A 27861-nucleotide genomic window follows, 5' to 3' on the forward strand; every position below is an offset into this window, starting at 1 on the left:
ATCATAATAGTTTCTCTTTGTACTTGGACTTCCGTCTTTAACTTATAGCATCTAAACTATAGCATTCCAAAATTCTCATGATATGAATTTTCCCCTTAAAGGTTTTCTTATTCCCAATACATGAACTTTCATTGCCAGAATATAACCTTATTACATTATCATAAATCACCTACAATTACTATGGCAAGTCAAAATATCTCACTCCATATTTCCCAATACTCCACTCGTTGTCCTCATCCTTCTCAAATTTATAATTCACAACCATACGTCCCCATGTATTTGTACTGAAAGCTCATATTAGCTTAACACCATACGCTTAGTATTGTCATTATATAACTTTAATTACCATCTCTCTATTATCTAGATTTATATTTTTCTTTCCCAATATCCATTTATATAATCTTACTCATCCAATAGAAGAAATTATGCTCCAAACTCTTTTACTTGACCCCTTTGCGGATATGATCTTTTATTACATAAGTATTGTAAATTATATCTCTCTAATCGATACTTCTCTAAACCACCACCAAGATTGGATCCTTTATTTCACTGATACGACATTCATATCTCAAATCCTACACATCCTCTGAACTCACAAACCTTTCGTAACAACTCCATTAACTCATAAATTAATATTTGACCTTTGAAATTCACATCCAAATTTACTTCCCTAACTATCTAATCTAGTCCACACATAACATCTTCATTCTTAGTTAGAACCTCCCAACAATTACTTCATCCTTCAATTATGACATCACAAATCTTCATTCTTAATAATCAAGCTCCATATTTTTCGGAATATCTTCGAGTGATACCATTCAGCCTTGTTTATACGCCATAAGTAAATCTTGGTATATTTGACTACTTCTAATAATATCCTCAAACGACAATTGTATTTCTTAAACAGAACTTCACAAGTACCCATCTCACAACAAACTCATTCTAACTTAGATTCCAAACTCCATATAACATAATTCATCCATGATATTCTGTAAAGATATAACTTGTTTCACTAGACTTACGTGTTTCCAAACTTAAATCCGAAAATAATGTTCATTAAATTGACCCAAATTTGAGAGACTTTTTCCTATGAGAACTTCTTCATAAAAATTTAAAGGAGTAAAGATCCTCCCCGTCATTAATAGAACTAGAAAACTGATTTATAATTTCACGAGTCCATATTTGTTCATAACTCCAGTCATAATTTTCAAAGTTCATGATCATATATAATCAAAATCTCAAACCATAATAAAGAGTTTTTCATACTTTCAAATTTCATATTAAACTTATATCACATATATTTTCACAATTTTCTTAAACCTGAAATTTTAACTCTATCATCCTTGATCAAAATTCCTTTCTTTTTCTCTGAAACTTCCAAATATAACTATAGTTTAAATCGAAAGCAGTTCATAATATATCGAGTCGACGTCCCGCTTAGTTCATAAATCGGAAGTACTTGTTGTAAAACCATTATATAGTTAGATATACTAAATATCCTTGCTTTAATTCTCGTTATAGCTACTCTTTCATATAAAAGATCAACTTACTAAGCATAATAAGCTTATTAAATAATTCGACGTGGAAACAAGTAGGTTTAATAATATCACACATCATATTATTGAAGGATTCAACTACCTCCAATCAGTTCTTCATAAAAATATCACTCAGTAAAACTCATCACATAAAAGCTTTCGCTCATAGCTTAAAACCAAATATGTAATTAACAACTCTTGTAAACACACGAATAACACTTTGAATAATTTTGTATTTATATAAAAGGCTTATTAAGCTCAGCACATGAAATCACATAAAACACGAATATAGATTCAAAGGTGGAAGGACATGTGTGTACCTTGAAACAATTCCAATAATTCGACATTCTGGATAACCACTATAGCTCGAACTTCATAATTTATCTCCATATACATACTCCAACAACGACCTCAAAACAATAACAACAATCATTAACCATCCTCACAACAATTTAGATAAACAAATTGAATTACTCATACTTTCTAAGCTCTTCCATGAACTAACCACCACAATCTCATACTATATACAACCCATTCTACTAATCCAACTCACAACATCAATTCATCTCTAATAACATCATTCTGTTTTAGAGAGTATTATCAAACAACATAATTTATAAAAAATCAGTTTTTATAAACTTACTTAAGGGCTTACTTCATATTAGAAGCTTCAATCCAATAAGAAAGACAAAAATGTTCAATCTTTAAGTTTAACAACTCTTATCATAACTATATTTGCTAATCAATAACAAAATTTGAACCAAGTTTATTTCTAAAAAGAATATAAAATCAATTGCACCACACTTGAATTGGAATCAAAGGAAGATGAGGAATTAAGAAAAATTAGCTTATACCTTCATATGGAAAGGAATACCAACAATGGCAGCAACAAGGCAACTTAGCAATGACAACATGGGCAAACAAGCCAACCACGACAGCAACGCAACACAAGTACAACAGCAGTGCTGAACTTGTGTAAGGCGTAACTCATAGCTCCGAACTCCAAATTGAGCGATTTTTGTGCTCAAATTATTAGCTCGAAGTGATCTACAACTTTGATTCAGAAACAAAGAGCAAAATTGGATTGCATGTTATAGATAATTGAGGAAACAGATTGTCGAATAAAAACAGAGGAGAGAGAAATGAAGGTAGCAACACCAAACTTACAAAGACATAACTCATAGCTCGAACTCCAAATCAAGTGATTTTTGTGCCAAATTCATTAGCTCGAATTATCTACAACTTTGATTCAGCAACAAAGAGCAAAATTGGATTGCATTTGTAGATAATTGAGGCAACAGATTGTCAGAATAAAAACAAAGGAGAGAGAAATGAAGGTAGCAACACCAAACTTGCAAAGACCATAACTCATAGCTCGAACTCCAAATCAAGTGATTTTTGGGTCTAAGTTCAATAACTTTTCGAGATCTACAACTTTGATTCAATAAGTTTGGGTAAATTCCGACTCTAAAATGAAGAAATTGAGCATGCACAGTACGGGGTATAAAATCAGAGGAGAGAGAAAATTGAGTTTTGGGGTTTTATTTTTGTTTTAAGGTTTCTCCCAATTCTTAACCACTTGGTAATTAAACTGAAATCTTGAAGAGAATAATTGATCATGGAAAAATACACTTTGGCACTTGATTGAGAAGTTATGAAGAGGAGAGAGTGATGCTTTAGCATCTAAGTAGATGACTCAAGGAGAGATAAATTGTAATTAAAAATGGGTTTCTCTTTATTTCAAAGCTTGAAATCCTTAACTCAATATCTCTATTATATAAAATCCATACTAACTTATTTGTGCTTAGAACTTACTTTAGACGATAAAAAAAATAATTCTCAAAGTAATTTCTTTACTAATATGAACATAGCTAACTTTGACTAAAACGTGTCTGAAAATATAAGCTATTATACTTATCAAATCTCATTTATAAAGTCGTTATTAAACCTGCTTAAAATATAGGCTATTACAACACTTGTATCTTGTTATTACAATGCACCTGTTTTATATTAACATACACTTGTTTCTTATTACCATACACTTGTTTCTTAATACAATACACTTGTTTCTTGTTAAAATACAATTGTTTCTTATAACACACTTGTTTTTTATTATTACAATACACCTGTCTCTCGTTAACATACACTTGTTTCTTGTTAACATACACTTGTTTCTTATTATTACAATACACCTGTTTCTCGTTAACATACACTTGTTTCTTGTTAACATACACTTGTTTCTTGTTAAAATACACTTGTTTCTTATAACAATACACTTGTTTGACGTAAGGTAATTAAAACTGATATAAATTTTAAAACTGATATATGATGAAATTATATCAAAATGGATGTCTATTTGTAGAGAATAAAAATATATGAATATTGGTATATTTTTTATTTTTTTTCTAAAATATATTTCTTGAGATATACAAGTTTAAAAATTACAAAAAGTAATTTGTTTTGGATAAACAATATTGTGACATGTATGCTAATTATATGTTGCCACATGGATGTTAGCTTTTGCTATAGACAAAAGTGTCTATAGCTGCTAGCGTTTTATCAAAGCTCAGTGAAAGAGTGTGGTATGTAAAGGTCTAAAATAAAAAAAATGCGTGGATCTAATTCACATTAAAGTCACTCATATAGTCATATGAGTGATATGACATAGTGACCTTTTGTATGTTTTGTTAAGGAGTATTATTGTAAATCAAAGCCACTCATATCAGATAGTGACTTTTTTTCATATAGTATACTTTTTGTTCCGTAATGTAGTGCTTGTTTTATTTTAAATGATCTCCAAGATAAACAAAAACCTTCGACATCTTAAATTCGTTATTAATAAAAAGGGGGGGGTATTGCTATATGCATTCCTAAGACATAGATACATTACTTAAAATGGATATTAATTGTCAATTTATGACAAAAGTTTGCATATGTAATAAATGATCAATTAATGCTTATTTTTTTTTTTCATTTTTAGCTTCTTATATGCAACCCTTATGACTGCATTTAGCTTTTCCCACAAAAAAAAAACATAAAGAGTTAATATTATGAAACTACACCTTGAGGCGAATCTAAAAAGATCCCACATGAATATGTTTTTTTATCTATGCAAATGAGAATATTGTCAAAGATCTTAAAGTTTAACCTCAATAGAGAGAAACACTATATTATGAGACAGAGGGAGTATCTTATTAAAATCTTAAGTTACACTAATTTGTGATTCTCAATGGTAACCCTGAATTCTGCTTTTTTCTCTTTCACTAGTAGAATTATTATTTATTGTTGTGGTTCTATTGCTGCGATTTTACCCATACGCAGCAATATATCACGTTAAAAGAAAAGATAATATAACTATATTGCTGCGATTCTCGACAGAAATCGCAGCAATATGGTTTCAACAAAAAAAAATTGAAAAAAAGTTGACATTTGACCAGACATATTGCTGCGGTTTCTGACAAGAACTGCAACAATATAATAAAATATTAATTTTTTAATATTATTTCGATATATTGTTGCGGTTCTTGTCAGAAACCGCAAGAATATGTCTAACAAAAAAAAAGAAACCCTAAATGTAACCTAAGTTGGGCGCCTCCCTCACTCCCATTTCTCCCTCTCACATCTCGTGCACCAAACAAAAACCCGATCTCCCTCTCTCCTCTCTCTTATTTCTCCCTCACATGTCACTCCCAGACTCCCATTCGATCTCCCTGTCTCTCGTGTAAAACTCTGGTCGTCATCTTCGAATCCTACCCTTTCCTCTTCCTTTTCGTACCTGCCTTTACAACTCCTCTCAAACTCGATCTTCGAATCTGAAGCGCCATCGTTCATTCGTCCTTTGTCGGTCGTTCATTCGTTCGTTGATCCTTCGTCCGTCCTTCGTCGGTTGTTCGTTCTTTTCCACTGAAACTCAAAACCCTAAATCTTGCCTTCCTCCTATTCTCCAGATCCCTTCATCGAAATCAGACATTTATACATTTAATATGAAGCGCCATCTTCGTGCTTTGGCAAGAACTGACCAGCGGTTTCGATTGACGCCATCTTCGCGCTCTATCTTCACTCTCCTCGTCGTTCACCATACCGGCGCCATTAGGGAGAAAGGAGAACAAATCTATTTTTTTGGTTCGTTTTTTTTCGTTTACCTTTTCTTTCTTTTTTTAAGATCTGTATGTTGATTTTTTTTTTAGGATTTTTTTTTGATTTTTTTTTATTTTTTAGATTTGTATGTAGATTTTTTGTTTTAGGGCTTTTTTTTTATATTTTCGTTTTTTTAGATCAGTCTCTTATTTTTTCTAATATATTTTTTGTTTTTATTATATTTTTGTAAGTAGTCATTTAGCTGTAACAATTGTTTTTTATTTTTGCTTTTTCATTTTACTTTTTGATCTTTTGTATTTTTTATGTAACTAGTTTTTTATCTTTATATATTAATGAGATTCATATGTCATTTCATCTTTTGTTTGTTTGCGAATTTGGTGGATAGTAGATAGGTTAGCTGCATGGTTTTAATCTTTCAAATTTAATTGCAAAATGCAAAAAAAGAAAAAAAAAACTTGTACCAGGACCTATTGTTGCAGTTTTGGGTAACAATCATAGCAATAAGTCAAACCTATTGCTTCGGTTTCTAGCCAAAACCGCAGCAATACGTTGTACTTTTTTAATAAATAAATAAACTTATTGTTGCGGTTTTGCCTAAGAACCGCAGCAATAGCTTGGCCCCGAGTGTTTGACAATTTGTCTGAAGCTGCTAGGGTGTAATTAATAGTTTCATGCTAGTTTAAGTTGTAAGTACCTCAAACATATCATATATACTTAGTTTCATGTGTTTAATAGTAGTTTTGATTGGTAATACAACATATAGACAAGTTGGAATCAAAATAAGTCATTTTAGCGTATTTTGGGCCATTTTCCTTCAAAATGAATGAATATGAATAGTTTCATACTAGTTTAAGTTATAAACACCTCAAACATATCATATATACTTAGTTTCATTATATACTTAGTTTCATGTGTTTACTAGTAGTTTTGATTGGTAATGCAAAATATAGACATGTTGGAACCAAAATAAGCCATTTTAGCCTATTTTCAAAAATAGAATATGTTTCACATTCCCGACGAGTTTCCATATAAGAAGCAGTACTTGTCTGCTGTGAACACTAGATGGAGGGATTTTAAGAGCAAATTGGAATCTGGTAAGATCACAATGACGAGTGTTAGATCAAAGAAAGAGAAGTTAGGTGATAGTCCGCTAGATGTATACAAGCACATCAAGAAGGAGGACTGGGTCACTTTCAAAGAAAACATGACATCAGGTGTGGCTATAGTAAGTTGATAATCTAATTATTAACTTGGTTTTATTAAATAAAAATTATATTCTACTAACTCAATGTATATTTATTTATTTTTTGCAGAAAAGCGAGAAAAGGCGCTCGAGAGTGCAAAAAAGAACACACATCATCACCACTTATGTCAGAGGAGCTATGGAGATGCTAGAGAGTTGTGGAAGCAGAAGAACTTCGGTCCACCTAGTTTTGATTTTGGATCGTCATCTAGTACACCATCCTCTTCAGTGTCCTCCACTTTTAAGTGGGGTGATGACTGGTGGTGCGCGATGCATAAGAAAGATCCTGTTACTAAACAGCGATTTATACCAGCTGATCGAGGAAACAAAGATTGCAGCTGACAAATACGTATGTATATCATTATAATTAACTTTTAGTTTGACATGAATATTTATTTCATTTATAAACTACATTATTACTTGTAACTTGCTTTTTGGGCAGTTGGCCTGGAGTACAAGGAGAAGCAAGCCAAGGGTGAGTTCATTCCGATACGTAACAGAGACACCCTTTTTATGGCTCTTGGAGAGAAGCCAGATCATTCGGGTAGTTGTTATGGTTTTGGAGGCATGAATGTTGGCTATACGAAGGCTTTTGGGTATGTACCTCGAAGGAGCTATTGGAGATCGAGTCAGAAACAAGAGGAAGCATTCATGCGGAAAATGAGTGAAAGGTGGAGGGAGAACATCACCACATATATGCAGAATGTGATGATTTCACAGCCCACTCAACCACCTACACAACCACCTATCGGCCATATTCTTCTTTTCCTTCACCATATGTTGTTCCATCTCCTTCACATGTACATCCACCTACTCAGCCACCTACTGGGGCATATCCTCTTTTTCCTTCACCATATGTTGTTCCATCTCCTTCACATGTACAACCACCTACTCAGCCACCTGTTGGGCTATATCATTTTTTTCCCTTCACCATTTTTTGTGCCATCTCCTACATATCCCACTCAGCCACCTATTCCATCATTTGTTCCACCATCTGCTTCACCATCTGCTGGGCCATCTCCTGGGGTAGTTGCTTCACATCCCACTCAGCTACGTACTCCACTATCTGGATATTCCGACACTCATTCTCCTCAGCTGAAGGTACATATAATTATTATATATACACGTGCTTTATACAAAAAATTATCTTATATACATATGCTTTATACAAATAATTATCATATATACATGTGTTTTATTCAAATAATATCTTACATAATTAATTAGAACTTTACGTTGTTGTTAGGACGAGGTTCCATGTCGATTGTATTTGATAGATCCAACTAGTGGAGAGACTTGTCTAGTGGCAGATGCATATTCTTATGCTTTTGATGAGACCACTACAGTTCATGGGTCTAGAATAATGAATGATCACCCGAAAGTAAAAATTCATCTAATTGTAGAGAAATATAGTCATTTGCCACTACCTGCTCCCGTCCCTGCATATGTGATCGACACTACAACTAGTGCTTTGGGTACTTGGGTGCAATGGCCAAAAAATTTAGTGCAAATGTTAAGTGATGAGGTAATTGTTCATATACGCCTCCATTTTTGTAAAAATAATAGCTTTCAATTCAAAAATTTCATAATCTTATGCGCGTTCTGAAAAATAATTATTAGGTTACACCGACACCTAAAAAAACAAAAAGTGATTTCGGGGGAGGCTGTTAGATCTTCTAGCCAGTTGCTTTCAGCCGGTTCGGCTTCTCGTTTTAGTGCAGTTATCGATGATCGATCGTTCTTGGACTTCCTCACTGAAGACTGCAGGGAGTTATCAGATTCGCTTGCCCTTGTCGTCGCAGACGATGATGTTGTTGGTGTTACCATGTCGAAATCCTTCTTCCATTATTCAAAAGATGATGGCACCGCTTATCTGACCAAGGAGGATATTGGTCAGTTTCTGAAAGGAGAAATGATTAATATTTTGATTATCCAAGTGTACATGAGGTAACAATAATGAAAGTTATGATTCTTTTTACATTTAATTATATGGTAGTTGTATTTTTCACATACAATTTACTTTTGCGAATTCTTAGGGCTATGCAGTCGGACTTGGATGGATTTGGGGATGCTATTGGACGTGTTTGCTGGATGTGTTCGGATAGTACAGCGTGTTATAACGGATGTGAGAGAGAAACAAATAATGAATTCAAAAGCAATAAAAATAGACAACAGATTTACGTGGTTCACCAATTTGGCTACGTCCACGGCAGAGAGAGGGAGAATATTTTTATTGATGATGATGATGACCTAAGGAATACAGAGTTACAGATGTTATATATAGACTACCTTAGTCGCATAAACGACCTAAGGGTAATTCGGAAATTTAACCTGTCTAATAACAATTAATGAAAACACTCGTCGCAATCTATCCACAAAACCGCGAGTCGCGGTTCTGGCCGCGAGTCGCGGTCAGCTCTCGTCAACTCTTCGTAAAACGATCATAACTTTCTCGTTTCTCAGCGGAATTGGGCATATGACCTATCGTTGGAAAGCTATTGGAACAAGCTATCACCTCCAACTTTAATCACACCAAAACCATTTATAGATTGAGAGATATGTGCTTTCAAAGTCAGCCTTATGTCATTCCTTCTTCACGGATTCTACCAAACACCTTCAAGCTAAGGCACCATTCAAGGCACTATTCTTACAAATCTCCACCTTGACTTGAATCCTCTCATCATAAACTCCAAAACAGATGCATTGATCACAACGCCCAGAACCTCCCTTCAACCAGATTTGTCCCAAACGACAACCAGATCAAATTTGTCCCTGAAGAACACCCGACTAGACTAGCCCCTCAGGACCCTGAACCAGATTAGCCCCCTAAGGGACACTAATAATCACGATCAGCTTGTAAGTCCAAGCAACCTTGAAACTTACCCTGTGGAATCAGATTCGAACAGATGTGTTCCTTATACTCTTTCCTAGCACAAGTAACACCTTCCTTGGATGGCCCAAAAATATTCACCTCTCCGACATACAGTGCAAAACCCACCATGTCTTCACAACCGTCCTTTTGGAGAGAGTCCCCAAAGATTTCATGCTGACCAAGAGCCAAGTTTGACTGACCCAATTTTGATGACGAAGAACACAGAATTTCAGATTTAGATTGTGAGTGTTGACAGATTTCTCCCTGACGTGAACCACCACTCCAACCTAGAGTGCCTCTGTGCTCCACCTGTTTCTCAACACTATCACAAACAGCCAATGTAGCAACCCCAGACTCAGATAACGTAGACCCTTGTAACACATACAATGTCTCCCGTTTAACCCCTTTCAAGATCATCTTCGAACCCCTGTAGACATACAACCCTCCACCCTCACCTTTGAAACTGAACCCTTTCTTATGTAACAGACTAAGTGAAATCAGATTCTTTGTGACTTGTGGAACATGCCTAACATCATTCAAAGTACAGACTTTGCCATCACATGTCCTAATTCTGATGGACCCTATACCAACTGTCTTACAGACCTCACTGTTGGCCATAGTAACACTTCCATCAACCTGTTTATAGTTCATAAACCACTCCCTGCGCGAACACATATGACAAGACGCCCCAGAATCAAGAACCCACACATCCCTACAATGTGACTGACTATTAGCTACTAGGGCCAGATCTTCCTCAGAATCACCTCCAGTTTCTGCCAGAGCAGCAGAACCTTCATTCTTGTCCTCCTGCTTCTTTTTCTTAGGACACTCCCTTTTCCAATGCCCCGTTTCCTTACAGTAATTACAGACATCACTAGATTTAGGACCTCTAGAAAACGGTTTCCTGGATTTTTTCCCCGAATTCTCCTGTCCATTACTACTGGCTACTAATCCAGCAGCCTGATCGACTGTACCTGTACCAGACGCCTTATGACGAATCTCTCTAGTGTGAAGTGCAGATCTTACTTCTTCTAATGACAGACTATCTTTCCCAACAATAAAGAATCCACAAAATTCTCATACGACGAAGGCAAAGATACTAACGAATTAAACAGCATCCTCATCATCTACTTTAACATCAATATTCGAAGATCTAGTAAGATAGTATTCAATTTATCTAAGTGATCCCTTAGAGACGTACCTTCCTGCATACGCAGGCTGAACAGACGTTGTTTCATCATCAACTTGTTGGTTAGAGATTTCGTCATGTATAAACTCTCTAACTTCAACCACAGACCAGCAGCAGTTTCCTGCTCCGCAACTTCAGTAATTATGTCGTCAGACAGACACAACATAATTATTGAATGCGCCTTTTCCTCCAGAATTTCCATCTCAGCGGTGACTGAATCCGTTGCCTTCTTTGCCAACGGTGCCCACAACCCCTGTTGCTTCAGTAAAGCCCGCATCTTGATTTGCCACAGACTAAAACTATTCCTCCCAGTAAATTTATCAATTTTGACATTCATCCCAGACATCTTTCTCACACAGATCGATCACCAAAGCTCTGATACCAATTTGTTATAACGGATGTGAGAGAGAAACAAATAATGAATTCAAAAGCAATAAAAACAGACAACAGATTTACGTGGTTCACCAATTTGGCTACATCCACGGCAGAGAGAGGGAGAATATTTTTATTGATGATGATGATGACCTAAGGAATACAGAGTTACAGATGTTATATATAGACTACCTTAGTCGCACAAACGACCTAAGGGTAATTCGGAAATTTAACCTGTCTAATAACAATTAATGAAAACACTCGTCGCAATCTATCCACAAAACCGCGAGTCGCGGTTCTGGCCGCGAGTCGCGGTCAGCTCTCGTCAGCTCTTCGTAAAACGATCATAACTTTCTCGTTTCTCAGCGGAATTGGGCATATGACCTATCGTTGGAAAGCTCTTGGAACAAGCTATCACCTCCAACTTGAATCACACCAAAACCATTTATAAATTGAGAGATATGTGCTTTCAAAGTCAGCCTTATGTCATTCCTTCTTCACGGATTCTACCAAACACCTTCAAGCTAAGGCACCATTCAAGGCACTATTCTTACACAGCGGATGTGCGTGCATCGGAGTAGATAACGAAGTACATTGTGCATGCTATGACGGGATCCATCGATCTAGGTGCTAGTATCATGTTCGCGCCAATCTTTCAAGAGTAATATTCTATCTTAATATATAGTTCTACAAATATTTATTGTTGCATGATATGTGATATTTTAAGTAATTATTATTATTCAATCTTGCAATAGCCATCATTAGATGCTCCTTGTCATATGTCCCTTGCTCGGGATAGTTTATACCTTCGATTCTGCCAACTTTTACAAACCGCGGAAGTTAAAGATTAGAACGCCTATGATAGCGTAAGTTGATACGTTTGATATACTTTAAATGAATTGAGATTATAACATACAACAATTAAAGACTAAATCATTTGATGTTGTGTTATCTAGTGCTTTTAGGAGAATTTTCGGATGAGCGGCCACAAAGTTCGTCGGGAGAAGCTTATGTGAAAACATGTTGAGGTATATATAGTAGAATTGCTTAATTCAATTAAAATCTTACTTTATTCTCACTATACGGTAAATTTTCTCATTTTCTTAAAACTTTTGATAGAGTGCCCGCAACAACAAGGAGGCACAGAGTGCGGTTATTTTGTGATGCGATACATTTTTGACGTACTCGCTTCATATTTTGGTTCGGAGGATTTCGACGAAGTAAGTTCATATAATTATTCATTTCATATTTAATATATTTAACTATTTGATGCTAACTTTGGTAAATTATTTTCAAGTTGCTCGTACCTTTACGAAAGATCCTTATACGGAGGATCAAATCAATGAGGTGAAGAATAAGTGGGCAAGATACTTGATTAATGAGTGCATTGCGTAGGTTAGTTAGTTAATGATAATTTTCTTTGTTTTCTAACTTTAGTCGAATATATACATTAGTGCAACTTGTACCAACCAACATTGTAGTTATTTGGATTTCATGATATATATTTATATGTTGGATTCGCTAGATATTTGTGTTGGATTATTGAAATGTATTTTTTTTTAACGTGAAATTTGGATGGTGGATGTTGGGTGGAATTTTGGATGGAATTTTGGATGATGGATGTTGCATATGGTGGTTGTTTGATGGAATTTTGAATTTGCTTGGATGGTGGATCTCGGAGATGTTGGTTGTTGTCCAGGTTAATTCCCAATTATGGGTATATCCAATGTACAAACGGAGCTCTGCCGAAATTTGTGCAGAAAATTTAATAGCATATTACTGCATTCTGCTTCCTGCATAGCTTTCTAATCATTATTAAATACATTTAAAAAAAATTAAAAAAAAGGCATATTGCTGCGGTTTCGAACCACAGCAATATACCTATTAAATAATAATAAAAAGGCATATTGTTGCGGTTTCCCCAAGAAACCGCAGCAATATGCCTTTTTTAATTATTAATTAAGGCATATTGCTGCGGTTTCTGGGCCAAACCACAGCAATATGCTCTTTTAAACTGATAACACATAATAATATTGCTGCGGTTTAAAACCGCAGCAATATAATTATTACCTATTGTTACCCCCTTAATTGTTGCACGCCCAAAAACCGCAGCAATAGGCCACTTTATAACCGCAACAATAAGCATTTATTCTACTAGTGAATTTTTTGTTAAATAAAAGATGGTTTTTTTAAACTAAATAAATATTTCAGAGTGTAGATAGACATAACTTTCCTTTACAGACACATTCTCATTCATCTTTTGCTAAATACGTGAATTAAATAGGTTTTCAATGAGAGAAAAAGGAAATTCATTTTTTCCTAAGGAAATATATGTCATTCTAGTCTAAAGAACCTTAATTAGTTGATAAACAACCTTCTCACCAACTTTTTATAACAACAAATGGCTATTAGTAATTTAGTACCACTTTCTCAAGTGTAACCATTAACATGGAGTTACCATTGAAATTAGAATTAAGTATGGCTATCAAAGAGAAAAAATCATAGTTCAGTGTTACTATTGATAATTTCTCTATAAGTGTACTTGTTACAGGTAAAACGCTAATTTTTTTTTTAGAAAAAAATTCTTTTGTTGAATTTAGAGGAGACAGTTTCAAGGGAGGGGGTTTCAGGAGCGACGGAGGGGTTTTATAAGATAGGGGTGACCACCCCACAACAGCAGCAAAGGCGTAGGAAACACAAGAACATAACAACAACACTGTAACAACAACACAACAGCAGCTGTAGACACTAATCGTGTCTCCCCATTTAAGGATCCATGATTAAACATACCGTAGTCTTAATTGGTCCAACCCGACGATAGAGTAGTCTGAAAAGTCATTCAAAATCATTCGAAAAGTGTTAAAGTCCTATTTTAAAGCCCAATTAATTATTCATGATAATTAATTGTATTTGAGCCCAATTCTTTGAAAATCCCAATTAATTAATAATTAAGTGATTTATTTTGATAGATAAATACTTTTAAAAGATATTTCTTATAAGTTAATATCATATTTTATCCCATAAAATCATATTTTCTTTGTCAAAAGATAAAAAAATATTTCAGAACGCGTTTTTATCAAAAAAAAAAAAAAAAAAAACTATAAAGACGTGTCAGAAACAATCTTTGCGCTGAGCGCAGCTACCTGCGCTGAGCATATGGCCTGCGCACGTGGGCTTCCATGTAAGCCACGCCTAGCGCACAACCTGTGGCAAGCACACCAAAACTGCCACGTAGACTTTTGTTTCATGTAGAGTCCTGCGTCAAGCGCAGTTCTATGCTTGAGACGCAAAATGTCTTTCTTATCTTTTTTCAAAACGCGTGTCACATGTACGCTTTTTTTATTGGTGCATGAGGCGCAGTTCTGTCTTCCCTATAAATAGGCCTGATTTTCGTACAGATTTCAGGACGGATTTTTTTCACATTAACACACTTCGAATTCGACGAATATTTTACGAATACCTCTCTACGAATAACAAAACCTCCCTACAAAACTCATACTTTCAAACGCAAAAAAATTCAATCTACATACATTCATATTTTCAGGCTTCACGATTGCTCGTCCCGAAGGTTGTGAATCTCGCAAACCCAAGCCGCGGTATAATCCTCAGGTTCCTTAAATATATTCTCTATTTTATATTGAAGTTACTAATTGTTTCTTTCATGATGTAGATCTTTAAGTAATAATCGTTTTACTGTATATCTTAATCCCTTTTCTGTACTTTATTTTATGTACATATAATTATGCATACCTTTTTATATTATTATATGTCTTCCTGATCATTGTATGTATATTATATTATTGTTCCTATCACCCACATGTCATTTTGCTAATCAAGGCCTAAAGAACTGTTCTAACATTAATCGGATTAATTTGGATGACCTGCTAGGTTCCCTGTAATATTGATTGCATAATAACATGTCACTAAAAATAGTCTTTTTATGTGTTTCCTGAACCAATCTAGACTAAATATATTTAGGGTGTATAAAAAAAGTATTATATGATTATTCTTTGGCACAAAATCTATAATGAATCGATATTTAGTAGAGGCTAGCAATGGGCAACATAGTTCCTGACTATGTTGTACCCTCACCCCCGAACTCAATCTTTGGTTCACTTTGGCCATCTATGGAGTCATGAAGGGGAAATCTACATTTGATAAGTCTCTAATTTGTTCATAATTTGTCCCATATATAATTAGGTTTATGATTCTTCCTAAAAAGAATTGTTGGCAACTTCTTTCAAAATAATTTTCAATAAAACCTTAACTGTGGGATAGTCAAATATAATACGCGCTCATACTGCATAGGCAAAATAAAAACACACCTACAACATCATCAACAAGAAAGTGGCAGCGGTGAGCGATGGTTCAGCTCCGACGAGAAAGGCGACGCCAGCACCACCAAGAGAAAAGAGAGAGAGACGGTGCAGCTACACCACTAGTTTAATTCCCAACAACCAAATCAAGCCAAACAAAGGAGAGAGAGTAAGGCCAACAACGCCCGCAAGAGGAGATGAAGCTTCGGTGACGAAAAAGAACGCCGACAGAGGGCGAGGGGAGCTTTGAAGAGAGAGACGATGTTTTGAGAGAAGGGGCTTGAGAGAGAAAATCCATGAGAAAAAAGGGTTTTTGGGTTCATTTGACTGATGGCAGGTAACGGGAGGGGGAATGGAGAGATGCGAGAGAGGGAGGAGGTAGGCAGACAGGTGATCGGGCTCCGACGAGCCGACGGCAGGGAGGCAAAAGTAGCAGTTTCAGGGACGGGGGAAAGGTTGGTGGAGCATTAGAGGGGGTTTTAAGGGCGGGGAAGGGGTTCCTAAGTAGAGGACGAGGTTTTGAGGGTCTGAGAGGGGGTTGCATGGTAGTGGAGGAGTTTCGAGGGCGAGTAAGGGGGGTGGCAAAGGTGGCAAGGCACCCTGCAAGGACCGTTATTGTAAAGCACTCCCAAAGTGGAAAGGGACCCTTGCCAAAGGTGGTGGTTTCAATGATTTACTTATTTTATGTAGCAGGTTATGTCGCCTTTTAGGACCGTTATTGTAAAGCACCCCCAAAGTTGGGACTGTCCTTGTCAATTTTTTCTTGTAACGTTAGTTTATCATAATGAAATTTTTACTTTATGAAATAATAGCCTTTTTTACCTCATATAATCACCCATTACAATTCACATCTCCTTCTCTTTTATATCTATTTCTTATGCAGTGATCCTTTTTGTCAAAAATCACATGAATCAGTATTAGGTTCACACTGATTTAGTGTGAACCATGTCCATATAAGTTTTAAAACTGGTTGTTGTGTTTAGGCGATGTCATATGAAACTTATTAGGATAAAAAGAATGTATGAGTTTTGGGTTGATATTTTGTCATGATTTTAAGTTATCGTTTAGTAGTAAGATCATGTAAATTATAAAGTAAGAGGTTAAACAAATTTTATAAAACCTTTCAATAGACTCTAGTGGCTAGTTGGTATGTGTTTTTTAGATTCTTGCCAAAAAAAAAAGTCACATGTTGATGTTGACTTTATTAAACCTATTTTTTTGCTTACTTTTTTTTCTCATTTTCTCGACACTCCATTATACCCTTTCTCCCCTCATATACTCAACCCCAATGTTGTATATATGAGCACTATAAGCGGTGGGTGAATTATAGTTGGAGAATAAGCGTAACTTTTTGAGGAATTATAAGCTAGCTAGGGAACACACAATGGGAACACGAGATTTTAGCGAGGAAAAACTTCCTAGGCCCAATAGGAAGAAACGACCTCGACCACAAGGGATTTTGACTCACACTTTCCACTATAATAGGCCAACGACTCTGTTACAAACCTATTAATTCTCTCGGGCCACAACCTGCGTTCCTAAACTTAAGTTCCCAACAACTTAACAGTTCCCACTAATTGTTGTTACTCTCGAACTTCACTTGAAGTTCTTTCTTTTCTCTTTCTCTTGCTTCACTCAAAGCTTTCTCACACTTACATACAGGAGTTCACTCAAACTACTTACCCAAATAAATACAATTTCTGTTAACAATGGAAGAGTAAAAACCAATGATAGTAAGTATGAATTTTCTTGGGAACAAGGCACTGACATTTTAGAGTACTTAGGATTTTAAGCTATGTCAGTCACAAATTTATCTTGGGATTATGCGCCTATTTATAGAGTAAGTAGTCATGAATTAACTTACTCCTAATTAATCCACTAACCCCATGATCTCCACTAATTAAATTGCTTGGGAACAAAGAAACTAACCCACTAAAATAACTAAAAACATGTAGCAGTAAAACATTATGTGGTTAGTGATTACTTGGAGAATAATTAAACAATTTTTAAATAAATTAATTTAGGAAAAATATATTTTCAATCTATTTTAAATGTAATCGAAACTCAGATTTAATTTGAAAAGAAAATCTTTTGATTTATTTAAAATAAAAAGATAAGATTTTAAAATAGGATAATATCTTTTTCAATTTAGAAAATCTATTTAAAATTTTTTCCTAACTAATTCCCTAAATTAGTGGATCTAGGTCAAACTTAACTAGGAATCATATTTTACTCTTATTCACCCAAAATAAATTAAGCGCTCAACATTAAAAAATTGATTTAGGTGTTCTTAAGTACGTTTCTAAGTCAGTTTCCAACCATAGTTCCTAAACTGTGTCAATGTCCATTCCTGTCATGGGAACAGAACTAAGTTCCTTTTGAGAATTCAATACCAATTATCTTTTACCTTTACTCGGCCTTAACATGAAGAATATAATACATCCTAATGTATTCTAATGTTCATTAATTCCAAGCTTGATTCTTCATCTCATGAACATCTTCACTTCGATCTTGATTAATTCTCCTTTCTTTAATCTTCGATCAAGTATTCTCTTTGTTCTTCAATGAATAACCTAGCAACATCATATATGAAGTAATACAAGTATGTCTCATGTGGTTAAGTCATCTTCAAAACTTAGGGTCAACATCCCCAACCATTTGCGAACTATTCGATCAACAATAAACTAGGTCAAAGCTTTGTTAAACTCAACTCAAGTGAGGATGATTGAAAATAAGCCACCCAAACTTGAACTCAACTTGCTGAATTTACATCCCTAATTCTCATAAATTTATATAGTCCATTATTTGTGATATTGTCGTGTTAGTAAATCTCATAATGAATGATGCTCCTTTATTCAAATTTTATGGAGTAGGACCTAATTAAGAGCCGAACTTAACCCTTAAACAAAATTGAACGCCAATTTGTTTATCCCCTTCTCAAAACCAAGCCTCCTTTCGGAAGCATGCACGCTCTCGTGGTCTCTCTGTCCTTATTCTCCTTTCCCCTTTCCCTTTTCCCTACCAGTTCTCTCAAAAATAAATAAAGATGCACGACTAATAATTGGGACATAAATTTTTGAGTCATTGGGTTGTACACTTGAGTTTGGTTTTGGTTCTTATTTTGGACATTCTAGAGGTATTTGCTTAGAAGAAGTGTAGAATTATTGTCTTATGTTCACGTACGGAGGTTGTTGGTTGTCTATAGTTTCCTCTTTTTGTGCAATTTATACGTGGCTTTCTTGGAGGGAAACAAAAATAGTTTAGTATAGAGCTTTTTTATTATAGCTTATTTTGTATGATGTAGATATTCAACTATTATGATCATGCTTAATGTTGAGCGGTGATTTGTGCCATGTACTTTAATTTTTCTCCGTTGGCTGAAGAAGATGATTTTTAAACGGTATTTTCACCATATATCCCTAAAAATTGAAAAAATCACCATATACCCTCAATGTTTCACATATTCACCATATACTCCCGAGTTTCCGAAAACGTTCACAAAATGTCCTTAATCTAACGGACGTTAACTTGCCGTTTGCATTTTTTTTACAATTTTGCCATTATAAACCCTTAATCCTAACCCACCATGCCTCCCCCGCCAGCCCCCACCCCTTCCCTTCACCACCCCCGCAACCCCCCCCCCACACAGTCCCCGCCCCCACAATCCCCTGCCCCCTCTCCTCATCACCCAACCCCCTAACTATTAATTGCAACCCCAACTCACCCCCGCCCCTCCCCCTCCCCCATTCATTGTCTTTACCTTAGCGTCCCTCCCCCCTCGCGCTATCCTTGTTGTAACGTCCCAACCTTCCCCTTTCGATTTCATGCCGATGTGTCCCCCTCCCCTTCAATTTCTCTTTGATCTCTTGCTGCAACATCGTTAAGGTTTGTGTGGTGGGGTTGGGGGAAATCAAAGGGGAGGGTGGGAGCTAGGGAAATCGAATGAGAGTGGGGATGGCTGGTGGGAGGTCTGCATGGTGGTGGGTGGGTGATCTTTGGGGTGCTTGTAGGGGTGGAGAGGAGGGGAAGGGTTGGGAACTAGGCTGGGGGGGTTAGCAGGGGATGGGTGGTGGGTTAGGGTTAGGAGTTAGGATTAGGGGTTAGGAATTAGGGTTAGGGGGTTAATAATAGCAAAATTGTAAATAACACAAACGGCAAGTTAATGTCCATTAGGAAAAAAAAAGCATTTCGTGAACGTTTTCGAAAACTCAGGAGTATATGGTGAATATATAAAACATTAGGAGTATATGGTAAATGTTTCAATTTATCGAAAATACATAGTGAAAAAACTATTTTTTAAAAAATGTCACTTGAATGAAGATGTAGTGGCACAAAATTACAAAAGAGACATCGGTTCAAATCTTTTGTAGGATATGTTATATGTCATCTCATTGTATATGTTCTCTATTAAGTTTTCCCGTGTGAAGCATCGTATGAACAAGAAGCTCCTCATTATAAGTGCATTTTATGTTGACTTTGTGTCATGACACATGCAAAATTTGAAATAGGTTACTGAGTATTAGTCAAAGATTTAATACCATTATCTACCCGCTTTCAGCTTTGTTGATAAGGATTTCTTTTTTTATACAATGGGTATACTTGATTGATAATTTATATTGTAAACTTGCTAGCATGATGCCTAAAGACTTTGTATTGCATTAAGAGGAGTGTTTTTTTTTTATTAGAAAATTAAGTTAGCCCAAGAGCTAACCCCTACAAGACTACTAGCCTGTAGGAAACACCAACACATTGGCTAGTAAGGCTTGCATAGCATGCGAAGGAAATACCTCAGCATAATGCTGGGAGTAAGGATCGAACCCCTGACCTCAGGGGCCAAGGGGGAACGCTCTACCCACTTGAGCTAACTCATATCCTTATTAAGAGGAGTGTTGAGACAAGGTGGTTATCACTAGTAAAATAAATGCTTAATGCTGCTGTCATTTAGTGGCCTATTGCGGTGGTTTTGGCCGCGCAGTAATTAAGAGGACATCAATAAGTAATTAATAAATTGTTGCGGTTTTAAACCGCATCAATATTTGAACATATTGCTACAATTTCTAGGTAAAACTACAGCAATATATATATTTTATATCATATTCATAAAGTATATTGCTGCGGTTTCTAGGGAAAATCGCAACAATATGTTGTATTTAATAATGAAAAATAGGCATCTTGCTGCGGTTTCTTGGGAAAACCGCAGTAATAGATTTTTTTTTTTTTTGCTTTGCCATTGAATTCGAAAAATTCAGAAAAACAGCAAAAAATCAGAAACTTCCATCAGAAAATGAAATGATACTAACAAAAAAAAACAACGATAAGAAAACTGAACAAAGTCAAAAACAATAATAAAAAAAGCTAAACAAAAAAAAAAAAGAAAATGAAACTCATGAAGAAAAGAAATCTGAGTTACACAAGAATTACAAGAAATGAGAATTACACTACACTGAATAAATGAACAAAAAAATCTGAAACAATAAAAACAAAAATAAAAATATATAAGAATTTACATATAATAGGCAGGAATAAAACTGTTGATCCAAATTCCAAGGTTATGATGCTAAACTGAAATTAACCTATTAACAAAAAAAAAAAGAAATTGAATCACATATTGGCTCAAAAAGAAACTGAAGTTGGCAGAGGCAGCAGAGCTACGGAGATAGATAGAGGTGTAAGAGATGGTAATATGTGTATTTTGGGAGGAGTAATTGTTGTTATGGCTTTTGATGCTGCTTTATCCACTACCGGCGAGTTCTCAGCAGCACTCGACGAAGGCCGGTGAGCCACGAATAGGTTGTGCGACGGTGGAAGCAGAAATACCACCATCGACGACCTTTGGGTTCTCATCCATGGTGGTGGTGCGATTCACGAGCGACGAAGAACGGCGAGCCACCATCAAATGCGAGCCACCAGCGCCGAAGTGGAGAGAGAGGAGAGAGTGCAGTGCGAAGAGGAGAGAGAGGGGATAGTGAGGAGAGACAGGGTGAACCGCAGTGCGAAGAGGAGAGAGAGGAGAGTGAAGCGAACGACTTATGAGAGAGAGAGAAGGGGGAACAAAACCCAGTATATGCAAAAACATACTCTATTATTCAGAAACATACTATATCATTCACAAATTGCATCATATATGAAAAATCTACTATATCATCATTTAGAAACGCACTATATAAATAAACTCATTATATCATACAAAAACATATTATATTTTTCAAAAAAACACGCTATGAAGTTAATATCAATTACCAACCCGGTTAGTGTGGATTCATTTAAGATTTTTTTTTATTGAATTGTCCATAGATTAAAAAAAAAACAAGTATATAGTTTACAAAAGGGATACCGGAGATATGGTATACAATGCACCAACGAAGCGGGCCACTTTCTCCTAGACAAATGCTTTCAATTCCTAACTAAAGGCAACTATAAGTCTAGATAGATAATATGGTTGATATATTAATAACTTCTCTTAAATAAGAATTTTACAATAACTAATGCAGTTAGACAAACCCTGGGGCCTGGGCCCAAAATACAAAGACTGATGTGAACAGATATCAATGTGTAAAACAATAGTAAAAGCAAAATTGTGAATGTCTCACGTAAGTCCATAACAGATTGACAGAAGAGAGGACATAAACCAAACCCGACAGGCCACAACCTTAGGCCTCCCAAGTCCCGCCCAAAAAATTGTTTTGCTAGTTTTAGTATGTACTTTTTAATTAGTGCCCTTTGATTATTTTACCGTCATTCTCAAAACTAATTTTTTTTTTTAATAAGGAGAAAAAACTTAGAAAACCTCCTCAATCAGGGAGTAACCTAAAACATCCTTTCGGGTGAACAAGGAGAAATCAACATCAAATGGAGGGTAACAATACTGAAGGTCCAAGAAAGTGTGGCCACGACTGGCCATGAGGTCGACAACCTTATTCGCTTCTCGATAACAGTGTTGAACCTGAAAATCATCAAAATGGCAGAGATTAGAAACAATGTCACTAATAATGTTACGGATTTCCCAAGGAATTTTCCATATTTTTCTAACAGCATTAATCACCGCAAGATTATTTCCTTCAATGATAATCTTAGAAATGTTCAGCGAGATGGCCGCAAAGATACCATCTTTCAAGGCCCAAGCTTCTGCTTGAAGAATAAAGGTGTTTCAACCCAAGGGACGACCCCCAGCCAGAATAGCATCACCATTGAAGTCACGAATAACAAGCCCCAAAGAGGCATTTCCATTAGGGAGCTTAGAACCATCAAAATTTAGTTTGAAAAAACCAAGCGCATGGGGGACCAACAAAGGTTAGGACAGAACGCTGATTAGAACTCTTAGGGGTCTGGTTCTCAATTCTTACAGAACCAACCTTTTTCTGCAGAAATGGCTTTAGACCAATTCGAAGCAAAATTACTAATTACAAAACTAGCCTTTCTTGAAGACACAACTTCATCATTGAAAATAAGCTTATTCCTAAAAACCAAACAAACCACCAAATAAAGGAGAATTGAGTAATATCTTTCTTGGAGGAAAGACTAAGGCAAGCTTCCAGGACTGAGGTAAAAGAAGATAGATCAATGCTCTGAAGGCATGAGGGGGCCATCGGCCAATCAAAACTAGCCTTAAGATGTCGAAAAATGTCTATGGTGAAAGGACACTCAAAACACATATGGCCAATAGATTCACTCTTAGAGTTACAGAACACACATCGTTGAGGTAAAAAAAATATGACTTTTTTCTAATCGGATTTTAAGCGGGAGCCCATCATTACAAGCTTTCCAAAGATTTTTTTTTTTTAATTTTAAGAGGCACAAAAAGATTCCAAATCCATCAATATTCTACTTTTTCATTATTCTAGGGGAGCAACCCTTGAGCAAGTAATGCTCCAGTTTTAATGGGAATGAAAAATGTATATCATGTTCAAAAACAATACCAACTCGGGGAAACGTCCGGGTCCAAATACTAGTTTAGAGTTAAAGCATGTGTAAAGTTGTTTTATTCAAGAAAAATCCATAACTTGACTTATTTTGAGAAGATAGGGCAAATATAACTTATTTAAAATAATTTTTTCCTATATTTAAATAATTAAAACTAATAATGCTGAAAATTGGGGACCAACAATTGTGTCAAATCGTTGAATACAACTATTAAAAATTATACTCTATCCGTTTTGAAATAAGTTAAACACTTCTCTCTTTTATGAGAGAGCTTTTTTAGGGAAGTGTTTTACTTAATTCAGAACAGAGGAAGTACTTCATTTGATCTTTATTAATTGCAATATTTGAGATTTTACGCTTCTCAATCCAAAACTTTAACTATTAATATCTTGAATTACTTTTCAACAAAAAAATATAAAAAGTTGATATATGAAAAGTATATATCGAGAGGAATCTAACAAGACCAATCATGAGTACTAGGGGTGTGCACAGGCCCAGGGTCGGACCAGACCGGAACCGGCTGGACTGAAATCTGCCCTTTTCTTGCACCGCGACCGGAATCTAATTTTTTTTAAAAAAAAAAATTCTTTTCATTTTATTTAAAAATATTTATAAATTAGAGATATTAAATTTTAATATTTGTAATAACAATAATCCTAAAGTTATAAATAGTAGGTTTTTAAATTTCTAACTTTCTACCTTTTTTTAACGTTTTTTTAACATATAAACTTTTTTTAAAACTAAAATAAGAGAAATTATGGTCCAACCGGTCGGGAACAGAATTTTCCGGGTTTGGACCGGAAACCCGAAAATTTTCAGGTTTGGTCCAGACCGATTTGTGCATACCTAATGATAACTATATTTTCCATACTTATGACCGTTGAATCGTTGATGATGTCTATGGTGATAAAATAGTGTGAAAATTCAATTGTTGTAATTAATAAAGAAAGTAGAAAATAGTAGGAAACAAAAAAAACATCAAACATGCTAAAAATCACCCCTCTTCTTAAAAACTTATCGTCTTTATTCTCATCATAATCGATCACTGTTTTTGTTCGAGGGTAATACTACCAAATTCCAGCTGTGTGAACCTGTGAAGACTGTGAACTATCCTAAGATTCTCATTTCGGTGGTAATTCATGACTCTGTCCTCCTCTTCTGCAAAATTACTGTATTGTATCACTGTTGCACGTACACCTTTGATAGCAAAATTGACTTTATATGTCACTCATCAAATAATGCTTTACAAATAGAAAAGATAGACTGAGAGAGGGTGTAAAAATAAAAGAAAAAGGCAGATACAACTTACAAGGCCCAATACGATAGAAAGAGACAATATGTTTGTCTTTCCTTTTGTCAGTCCTCACCCCCCTAATTTCTGCTCCTTTTTTCTTTACTTTACGAATTCCTTTTCTCACTATCCTTTTTTTTATAACCTGCGTGGGATTTTAGGTTTATTCCATTACTTCGTGTACTAGTATTGCAGAAGATTCATAATTTGACATTAATTAATTATATACTCTTTGCTAGTTTCTTAACATTCGAGTTAGGGGTGAAAGTTTGGTGTTATAGGTTTAAATTTAGGCTTAGTCTAATTTAATTTGAATACAATTTGTATTTTCATGCCCTCATTCAAATTTAAACCAATCAGAATTTGAGTTCAAAATAAATCAATCATACACTAGGTGGTTATTTGGTATACATGAAATTATGTAGGCAGTAGAAATTTTCATGATTTTCTATTTTGGTCAGTTATTTGGGTGACAGGAAGTGGGAAAATGAGGGCACTGAAAATCCATGAGAATTTGAAATTCCAACAAAACATAAGAACTGAGTTACCTACCCTCCCCTTGATCACTTACAATTCCTACCTAAATTTCTATGAATTACAACTTGCTTTGTGACTACCAAACAATTTAGGCTAATTTCTAGAAATTTAATAAAGGATTAAATTCCCACAAATTGTAAATTCCTATAGGAAAATAATTTCTATTGCAACCAAACAAGCAATAGATTGAATTCAATCCGAAATCACCAAAAGTTGAAACTTTATTCTTTTGATGAAATAATTTAGATACTAAAATCAAAATAAAGTGTCAATAGCAACTAATAATCTATACAAACCGATAAATTTTATCGAAAATACTTAAGTCCAATCCGAAATATACACTATATGACTCGTTTGATATTCGGATCCAATTATCCTCAAAATTCAAACTTACCCGAAAATCCAAATTTTCAAAAATTCAAATTTAATTCAAATATAGTTCGACTCTAATCTAAATTACTAATTCGATTTGGATAAAATTGGATTTTGATATGTATCCAAATAACTTTCAACCTAATTAAGTACATTGATATATTTATCCTGATTTCCTAGAGATTCTACTTTACCCAGATATTACTACAAGGTAATTACATGAAATGATGAACATAGCAAATTCTTCTAAAAGTTTTAATTCTTTTGTTATATTCCCTTGATCTCTTTATTTTAGCTAGTTATTTCCATTATTTCCATTACTATATATTATTTCCATTACTATATATTATTATATTATTAAATCTAATTATATTATTAAATCTAATTATTAAAATAGTAATATTGATTTACTTCTTAGATATTATTGTTATTATATAATCATCATCAAGTATTAATATATTAATACAAATAATATAAATTTATTATTATTAATTATTATTGATTATCATTATTATCATTAATTATAATAATAATAATAATTATTATTAATTTTTTTATGATTATTAATATTATTTATTTATAACTATCATTTAAAAATATCTAAATTACTATTATTATTGTTCGTTATTAATCATTCATTATTATTACTTATCATTATAATAGTTACTTAATATTTATATTATTATTGTTTAAATATTATTTATATATTTTTTACATTCGATTTAATTCAATTCAGTTTAATTCAATTCAATTTAATTCAATCCAATTCAGTTCAGTTCAGTTCAGTTTAATTCAATTCAATTCAGCTCCAATCAATTCAGTTCAGCTGTTGTATGCCGAAGAGAATAGGCCCTAGTCCACACAAATATTAGTATAGATCAAAAGCCACAAATATGAAGTGAAGAAGCCTTTTGTCTTCAGACCTAATGACTTTTTCTGTTTGAAAAATTTGTCAAAACATACCTTTTATACTTCCCCCGTTTTCTAAAGATCTTCTTTGTTACTGTTTCTACAGATACCAAGGAGGATCCATTTGTGTGGAGTGTCGGGTGGGTAAAGTCGGAGAGAGAAAAGGGTTAAGATAAATAAACAAATAAAAAGGGTTAAAATAGGAAAGAGAAAGGGAGTAAAATTGAATTAATAATGTAATGGTGGACCATATGATAGGAAGAGGATAAAAAGGGAAAAAAATTCCAAATAAGGAATAAAGTAAAAGAGGGAAGATCTTTTGAAAATGCACTTAAACGGAAAGAGAGAAGATCATTAAGAAACGGATGGAGTATGCCACTTTTTGTGAATAACAATCTTTTAAATTTTTTCTGTCAACTTAAGACCTTGAAAAATAATTTGTTTGTAAAGAGACAACCTCAGGTCACTTTCAAACATTAACCTAGACTTTTTAAAACACATAATACATGAAAGAAGAAAGTTTCATTACATAAATTATAGAAGAATAATGAATGTTTACTACTTGAGGTGGTTGTTAATTGCATTCCTTTAATTTGTTTAAATGATGCCTAAAGTGGCCAAATTAAGGTTATTTCTCACAAACAAATTCTTTTTAAGGTATTAAGTTGGAAGAAAAAATTTAAAAGGTTATTTCTTACAAAAAGTGCATATAAAAAAGGTTTGTTATGACAAATTATCCTTGAGTAGTGACTGCTATTGACATATGGTTACTTAAATACGTGCTAAATTTTGACATAGTGATCCATATTTTTTTTTTTGCAAAAAAAAAAAAAAAACTATTGTCACATTTCTTATGCTAATTTACTATGTAAAATTCATCCTTTCTTACATAGTAACATTTTTCTCATAAATTCGTTTTATACAAGCAATACTTTCTCCACTTTTATATCAACTATTTTATATTTTAGGGACTTTTTTTCCATATATAGTCATTTTTAAATATAATTTTCTCGTCTTTTATATCTTGTTCTATAACCTAGTTAACTCCTTTATTTAATATTGTAACTAGTTATTGAGCTCGGACTATACCTCGAGTAAGGAAAAAAAATTCATTTATTAATATTGTAATTGAAAATGATAACACTAAATACAATTTAGTCTAGTAATATATAAAATTAAAGTCACGAAATCAAAACCCCAAACTATG

This window comes from Beta vulgaris, chromosome 3 (assembly GCF_026745355.1).
Source record: "Beta vulgaris subsp. vulgaris cultivar EL10 chromosome 3, EL10.2, whole genome shotgun sequence".
Classification (NCBI taxonomy): Eukaryota; Viridiplantae; Streptophyta; class Magnoliopsida; order Caryophyllales; family Amaranthaceae; genus Beta; species Beta vulgaris.